Below are 7886 nucleotides of genomic sequence, written 5' to 3'. Positions count from 1 at the left end.
GTTTATAGGATAATTATTGTTTTTCCAAGATAGTTTAATTATTTCCAAGAAGCATGGAACAATGGAACAACATCTTGGATTTTTTACGATTATCGAATATCTTCACAAGCTTCCAGGAGAAATCACGGATCTCAGAAATTACAAAAAAAAATCAATGGTCCAATTATTGCTTACTGTTGGGACTTCATATTAATATTCAGAAATAGTTACGAATCTAGAGATTCAAAGCGTAATACCAAAAAAATGTGATTGTCAAATAATCCTTTGGGAGCACAGAAATCAAAATCTCTTACGGATCAGATTTAGGGTGGCCTTTGGGATGTTTCTGGTTAATTAGATTCTATAATAAACCTTTTGCGGATTGCAGAAAACAAAACTGGTTGGCGGTGATTTGATTGGACATTTGGCATATAAAGCACTAGTGCGACAACTGATGCTATAGCCACAACTGGTACATCTAGCCTACTTCTAAAAATTCTAATTGATCGTATTTGCAGATGTCAACAACTCTGAAAACCTTTAGAGTTAAAGAAGAAAAGTTTGGATATCTTCGAGTATTTTCAGGGTTATAAATTGCCTGAAGTCCTAAAAAATAATTAATAGTCTATTGTTTTAGGATCCCTGAAACCTCTGTGGTCATTGTTGTTTAGACTCTGATTAAGTTTAAAATCACCTTTTGCTAACACACAAATTGTTGCCATGCAAATGACTTAATAAGTTCTTACCATAATCATGGGTAGGACAATGCTTTGACTGTCCCACCAAGGACAATTCATGCGTAACACCCGCTCCCGGTGCGACTGTACAACAGTAACAGCGTCCTCATTCTAACACTGAAAAAGTTCATCTCCAGCTGCGGCGTGGCTAGGGGCCTTTTACAAATTACGTAACGCTGTAGGGGGAGGGTGGGGGTCAAGCGTTACTTCAACAAGCCACCGAAAATTTTATTTACAAGCCACAATCATCAAATTTAATATGTTATTAAATTAAATTTTGAAAAAATGCGAAAAAATAAAAATAGGGGTTATGTCCGGGTATCTGCCCCTGCGGGGCGTTCTGGCTCGCCATAATGTTAGATGTTTCAAAATGTTATTTCTTAGATTCACCATTCTGGACTGGATTGCTTTATAATATACATTGTAATTAGCACACTGACGGAATTTGTGGAGTAATTCCTTTGAGAAATTTCGTATCAGGAGCTTTCGGAGGAATTCCTTTGGGACATTTCAGGACGAATTTCTTTGTAGAACTTCCAATGGAATTCATTCGTAGAACTTCCGGAGGAATTTTACTGAGGAACTTCCGGAGGAATTCATTTGAGGAACTTCCGGAGGAATTTATTTGAGGAACATCCGGAATAATTCCTTCGAGAAACTTCCGGAGGAATTCCTTTGCAGAAGAGAATTTATTCCGGAGAAATAATTCCTTTGAAGAACTTCCGGAGGAATTCCTTTGAGGAACTTCCGAAGGAATTCCTTCGAGGAACTTCTGGAGGAATTTCTTTGAGGAACACCCGGAGGAACTTTCGCAAGAATTCATGGAGGAACTTCCAGAAGAATTCCTGGATAAACTTCCGGAGGAAATTCTGAAGAAACTTACGGAGGGGTTTCCGGAGTAATTCTTTTGAGGAACTTTCGGGAAATTGTATAGAGCAGCGGTTCTCAACCCGGGGTACATGTACAGCCTCCTTCTACGCTTATCAGAAGCCTCCTTGCAAGCAGCTCGGAAGCCTACTTTTAAGAGACCTCCGGCTTGGACGCCTCTTTTCAAGTGGCACGGAACCCTCCTTTTAAGAGCCTTGGAAGCTTCCTTTCAAGTGACTCGGGACCATTCTTTAAAGAGCCTCAGAAGCCTCCTTTCCAGAGGTTCGAAAGCCTCTTTTCATGACGTTCGGAAGCCACCTTCCAAGAGGCTCGGAAGCTTTATTTTATTAAAAGGCCCGAAAGTCTCCTTTTTTAAAAGGCCTAGAAGGCTCCTTTTTTTAAGAGGTCCGGAAGCCGCCTTACAAGAGGCCCGAAAGCCTCCTTTCAAGAGGCCCGGAAGCCTTCTTTAAAGAGGACCGGAACCGGAACAGCACACTTGTCATATCCACTCATATGCAATTAAATCCAGTCACATTAATGTTGCTGCAACAAAATCGATCTGAATTGTGCTACTAGGAAAGCTTCCTTTCAAAAGTCACGGAAGCCTCCATTCAAGAGGCCCGGAAGCCTCCTTTCAAGATGCCCGGAAGCCTCCTTTCAAGAGGCCCGAAAGCCTCCTTTCAAGAGGCCCGGAAGCCTCCCGAGCAACACAAGTTAGACAAAAATGGTTGCAGCAACTTTATTGTGCCTAGATCTGGTCACATATGAGTTGCAGTAACCTATGTCAAACATGTATGCTGCTAGGGCTCCTTCAAGAGGGCCAGAAGTCCTCATAGTCATAAAAGTCATGTAAGAAGCTGTTAGCCTATTTCTACGCTTCTCGGAACCTCTTTCCAAGCAGCTCGAAAGCCTTCTTTCAAGTGGTTCGGAACCTTCCTTGTAGGAAGCTTGATGTATAAACTAAATTTGTATTGGGAAGTTTCACGGAATAATGAAAATTTGAGCCAACTTCAAACTTCATGGAGAGAACGTTAGTGTTAAGGTCTATTTTTCAGATCTGTTATAAGTAACGATTATGTTCATTCACAGAAAAAATAGGAGGTACCTCAATTAATGCAAAAACTCCAAGGGCTCATGAAAAAGGTTGAGAACCGCTGGTATAGAGGGATGGCCCTTGGAGGAATTCTTGCAGGAACTTCCGGAGGAAATTCTTTAATGAGCTTATGCAGGAATTCCTTAGAGGAACTCCCAGAGTAATTCCTTTGTGGAGCTTCCGGAGGAATTCCTTTGAGGAACTTCTGGAGGAATTTCTTTTAAGGAAGACTCGAAAGAACTCCCGGAGAAATTTCTGGAGGAACTCCCGAAGGAAATCTTGGAATGGTTTTCGACCATTAGATCATAAATGCATAACAAAATTATAACTCAATCCTATCAATGGTTGTTATTTAAAACATCGTGTTTTATAATTAGATAATTCGATAAAAATGTGTCTCCGGCCAGTTCTATTTCATATCAAAATTATAACAACGTTAGTTATATATGTTTTCACAAAATAATTGCCTACAATTTTTGCAGATATTGGAAAAAAAATCGGAGGTAATCACCTTCAGTATAGCTTGAACCCCTCTTCGATATAGTTGCAACAAATATAATTGCCTACATTATAGATAGTTAGATATCCGTCCTTATAGTGCATCAGATTTTTAACCGTGATGTAGGCAATTACCTAGAAAGTAGATTTTTGAACCGTATGATTATATCGACGCTTGTTATAACGTTGATATGAAGGTATCAACCTCTGTTTTAATTGTGCTACGGCTAGAGGGATTTTTGATATAATTTATGTTATTTTAACAACTTACCAGCCAAATTTATAACACATTTTGTTACAATATTTTTCTGAAATAAATAACTCCGCTTGTTATATTTTTGTTATGCATTATAGATCGGGGAAAAGCATCTAAGGTTTAAAATCTCGAAAATAAACAACTAATTCGAAAAAATAATCGGTAGGCGTAGTAACGGACACCTTCCTACATAACTGGTACCAAATAGATTTTCGGGAAAAGTTCCTGCTGTTGAGAAAACCTACATTAGATGTCTTTCGCCATACAAACTTCAGGTGAGGTGGTTAACTCATAATGGTTATTTTTACATATACGTAAGCACCTGGATATGGCAACGGCGGGTAGGAAACCAACCACTATATGTGATTCATTACAACTTCAATGTCATTAATGATTTTTAACATAGCAGTTTTGGTACTATGTTTTACTCGATAGCCAGATTGAAATTCATGTAACAAATTGTTTCTGGTAATATAAGCACTTATGTCGGCCTTTACAAATATTTCAAACATTTTCGAAAGCGCAGAAAGAATACTAATCGAACGCAAATTTTCCAGGGAATTAACTGTAGTTTCTTAGATAAAAGGTATTATTTTAGAAATATCCCATTTCGAAGGGAATACTCTGGTGGTAACAATAGAGTTGAATAAATGCGTGATTGGTTCTATGACAAATGGACAAATTAATTTCAGAAACTTGATAGGAAGTAAATAAAATCCAACTGCATTTGATGGTTAAGCTGGGTTACATAGCTTAAACAACATTAAACTCATCAATACGGTTGAAATAGAATTCACCATTGTGTCGAACATCTGTACAATGACAATCTTCTACATCAGGTGTGGTGAAACTGTTCTCAAACGCTACATTATTATCGTTTGCATTGAAAGCTTAAGATGAATGTGATTTAGCTCTGGATATTCCAAGTGACTGGAGATTTTTCCAAAGCAATCGGGGGTTTATTTTAGGATCTAGAAAAGTCTTGAAATAGTCGAGTTTTGCATTTCTAATTAGTATAGTAACCTTGTTACGTAGTCGTTTGAAAGCTTTATGCGCTGTTAATTAATTTCCATTTCTTGTACATGTACATAATATCACTATCAATCATAGAACTGCAAATGCTAGAGTTAAACCATGAATTGACCTTCCGGTCGGTAAATCTTGATTTCAGTGGAACATATCTTTTGTGCAAGTGAAGAAATACTCTGCTAAAAAATTCATGAAAAATTCAAATTCATTTGTATGATAATATTCAGACCAATCCATTGAATGGAAAAGTTGAGCAAGCCCACGACAATTCATAGCGTTGTAGTCATGCAAACCATGTTCTCTCATTACGAGATGGTTTAATATCAAAATCCAATGCGGCAAATATCAAGTCATGGTTGGATAGAACAGGTACCTCAATCTGGTTAAACCATAGAATTTTAAAAGCATCGTTAGAAATGATTAAATCAAGTTGTGGCGCTCCATTTTGATGATGGAATATCGGTTTAACTCCATGGCTAAGTAAGCCATAGGTACTCAGAATGTTTGATAATTTCACACTTTTGATATTTTCTTATTCAATAAATTGGAATTGAAATTACCCAAGAAAAAAACGTTTTCATACGTTGCACCGGTTGCACCATACTGAGATAAAATATGATTCATGGTATCTGAACAATCCATTTCAGGTGGTTACTGCCGTATATAAGTAATCAAAATATAATTTTTGTTCGAAAACACTTTAAATTAAATATATTCTGGCAACTATCACTGTCGCCGCTTGAAAAGCAATCAACATTTTATTGGTGACTTCACGGATCAAGCGGGTCTTCAATCTCTATCACCTTTCATTCTATTTCCCACTTTCCGTGAGGGGCACCATCTCGACCTCTAGTATCACATCCCATCAAAAGAAGTCAGCAATGAACATTCACCCTGATAAATTGCTACAAGAAAAAGTATCTTGCACCGGCTGGCTAAGCTTGGTGGAAGAAACCGCTTTCAGCGGTCTCAAATTTGCATAAAATGGAAATAAATCACAAATTATGGTTTTTCTCTTTCTGCTTTTTTCCACAGGGCAGGCTATCACGACAACGCCAAAACAATTGCTCCGGAAGAAATGCGAATCCATTTGTCTCCCACCGCGATTGAGGACATCGTCCGATGGGTGTATGGCAGCATAGGATTTTGGTCAATTTGTTTTGAAAATCAACGAACAATAACTTTCAAATTAATAAATTGATGGAAAAAATTAGGACTCAGCTGTTATTGAAATAGAATCAGCAGTTTAGAATCTGAGCTATTATGACATATACACTTCATAGAATGAATAGATTGCATATGTTAAATTGCACTGTTAAATAACGCAAGAAGGCTATTAAGTTTTTTGCGAACGGTAATGGTCGTCAACTTGTCTGTGGGCTAGTCTCTGATTTGACGTTTGTGGAGGTCAACTGCACCCAAGTAAGTAAAGTAAGTACAATGTGTGTTTTAGTCATTGTGAATTCGGTGGCTCATACGCATGTATTGCGCTTTGCTCCAGTAGAAACAAGCGTGATCTTCAATAGTTTGCAGTAGCCATCGAGCAAGTAAGTACAATGCGCGTGTGTTATTCGTCGCGAGCAGAAGAAAGAACCCCAGCCTTGACGAGGACCCCTTTCCGTCCTCGGGCTCGGAACCCGCACCGGTATGACCCATGAAGCCGACTCCGAACCCTTAGACCACCTCTTGTTTGCGCCTGAACTAGCCATCCTTGAGTCCACGCGACAACTTCTGTGTAGCTCCGAGACTATTTGGACGATAGCCGATAAAACGGCGTTCCAGCCAACTTCATCTTTACACATCCTCCGAACTAGGTTGTCCGGGGTAGTGTCCCGACCACATGTGGCAAGCATGTGGTCACGCATTGTGCGAAAACGTGAGCAAACGAACAACACGTGTTCCGCCTCTAAACCTGTGCACACCAGAAACTCGGGCGAGGCCGAGCAAGCCAGCTGCGTTACCTGCACTGTGATTTTGCAGCACGCTTAAACGCCGGGCACTTCGAACCCCCCCATGGGGTGCTTGCTGTTCACAGCTTTGCTGGAATAAATCAAACAATTGGGAGGGTTCGTGCAGAATTGTGCCTTATGTTCCTCCAATCCGCAGCGTCGGCAGAGCTTGCTTCTGTCAGGGCCTTTGCAGTCCCATTGCTTGTACCCCGGTTCCATGCACTTAAAGCAAACTTCTGGTTGCTCGTATATGCCCACAGGGCACACCGACCATCCCACCTTGACGCTCCCTAACTTGACTACCTTGGAGGCGTCCGCTGCAGATAGCCGAACAAATGCTACCTGCGTCTCTGCCGGACCTTTCCGTAGCCGAACGGCTGCGGTGAGCGTCTCCACTTCACACTGTCGCCGTAGCCGTGACGAGCTCTTCGACTTCGGTGATCTCGTCCAGGTCTTTAGCCCTTAGATTCACCTCCGTCGTGAGTGCTCTCACCTTGACCGTCTCGCCTAGGACTTCCTCCGCCAACTTCTTGTAGGCGGCGCCCTTTTGCGAGACTTTTGCGAGACGTCTTATTCGACGTACGTCGGCGCCGAGTTCACCGATCTTGACGTCACTCCTCATCTCCTTCAAGACGTCCGAGTACTTAGCCTCGTCCGTCGTGATGACTAGGGCATCGCCCCTGGAGGGTTTGGCGCCTACCCTAGACTTCTTGCTACCCTCATTCGCCTGGGCCTTCTTTTTTGGCCCTTGACGTCTTCGATTTCCTCTTGTTCTTGACCAGCAGGGTCCAGGAGGCGTCATCCCCCTCTATTTCCCTGGTCTGGGGCGGCTGAGAGCTCTCAGCCTGCAGTAACCCCTTACCACTGTCTTTCCTTGGTGGACGGACCTTTCCAGGTCCTTCATCCCCCGGTTTTGGAGTTACCTGGCCGGGGTTCAGCTTCTCAGCCGCTCTACCCTTGTTCGGGGTAGTGACCCTCCGCGTTTTGGAGCGCCCCGCAGGGAGCTCATCCCGTGGAGACTGTCTACCCCGTTTTTGTGTCTGCTCCCGACACCCAGTCACCCCCGACGTGCCCGCGAATACTTGAGCCTCAGTCTGGGTAGACTTTGGCACCACGGTCTTCGCTGGCACGCCCTCGGTCGATTCGACCTTGCCCGAGTCCGCGAATCCTTGGGCCTCAGTCTGGGTAGACCTTGACTCCACGGATTTCACGGGTTTACACTTGGCCGTCCCGACCGCCCTCTCCAGCTTGGCTCACAACATCGACTTTCGAAGTTTCAGCAAGCTCCTCTTGAGGTCCTTACTGATATTATGCTTCGATGACGCAAAGTCGATGATGGCGTCCAGCTGCTCCGTCGCCATCGAAAGCCCATCGCATTTGCGGTTCATCGCCTCCACAAGCCATGGGCCGTCTATAACCTCTACCAGCATTGCTGCGGAGAATGGCGAAATCGATTTTCAATCAAGTCATTGTTTACG

Source organism: Armigeres subalbatus, chromosome 3 (genome assembly GCF_024139115.2).
Source record: "Armigeres subalbatus isolate Guangzhou_Male chromosome 3, GZ_Asu_2, whole genome shotgun sequence".
Taxonomy (NCBI): domain Eukaryota; kingdom Metazoa; phylum Arthropoda; class Insecta; order Diptera; family Culicidae; genus Armigeres; species Armigeres subalbatus.
Note: the sequence above shows the minus strand (reverse complement) of the source record.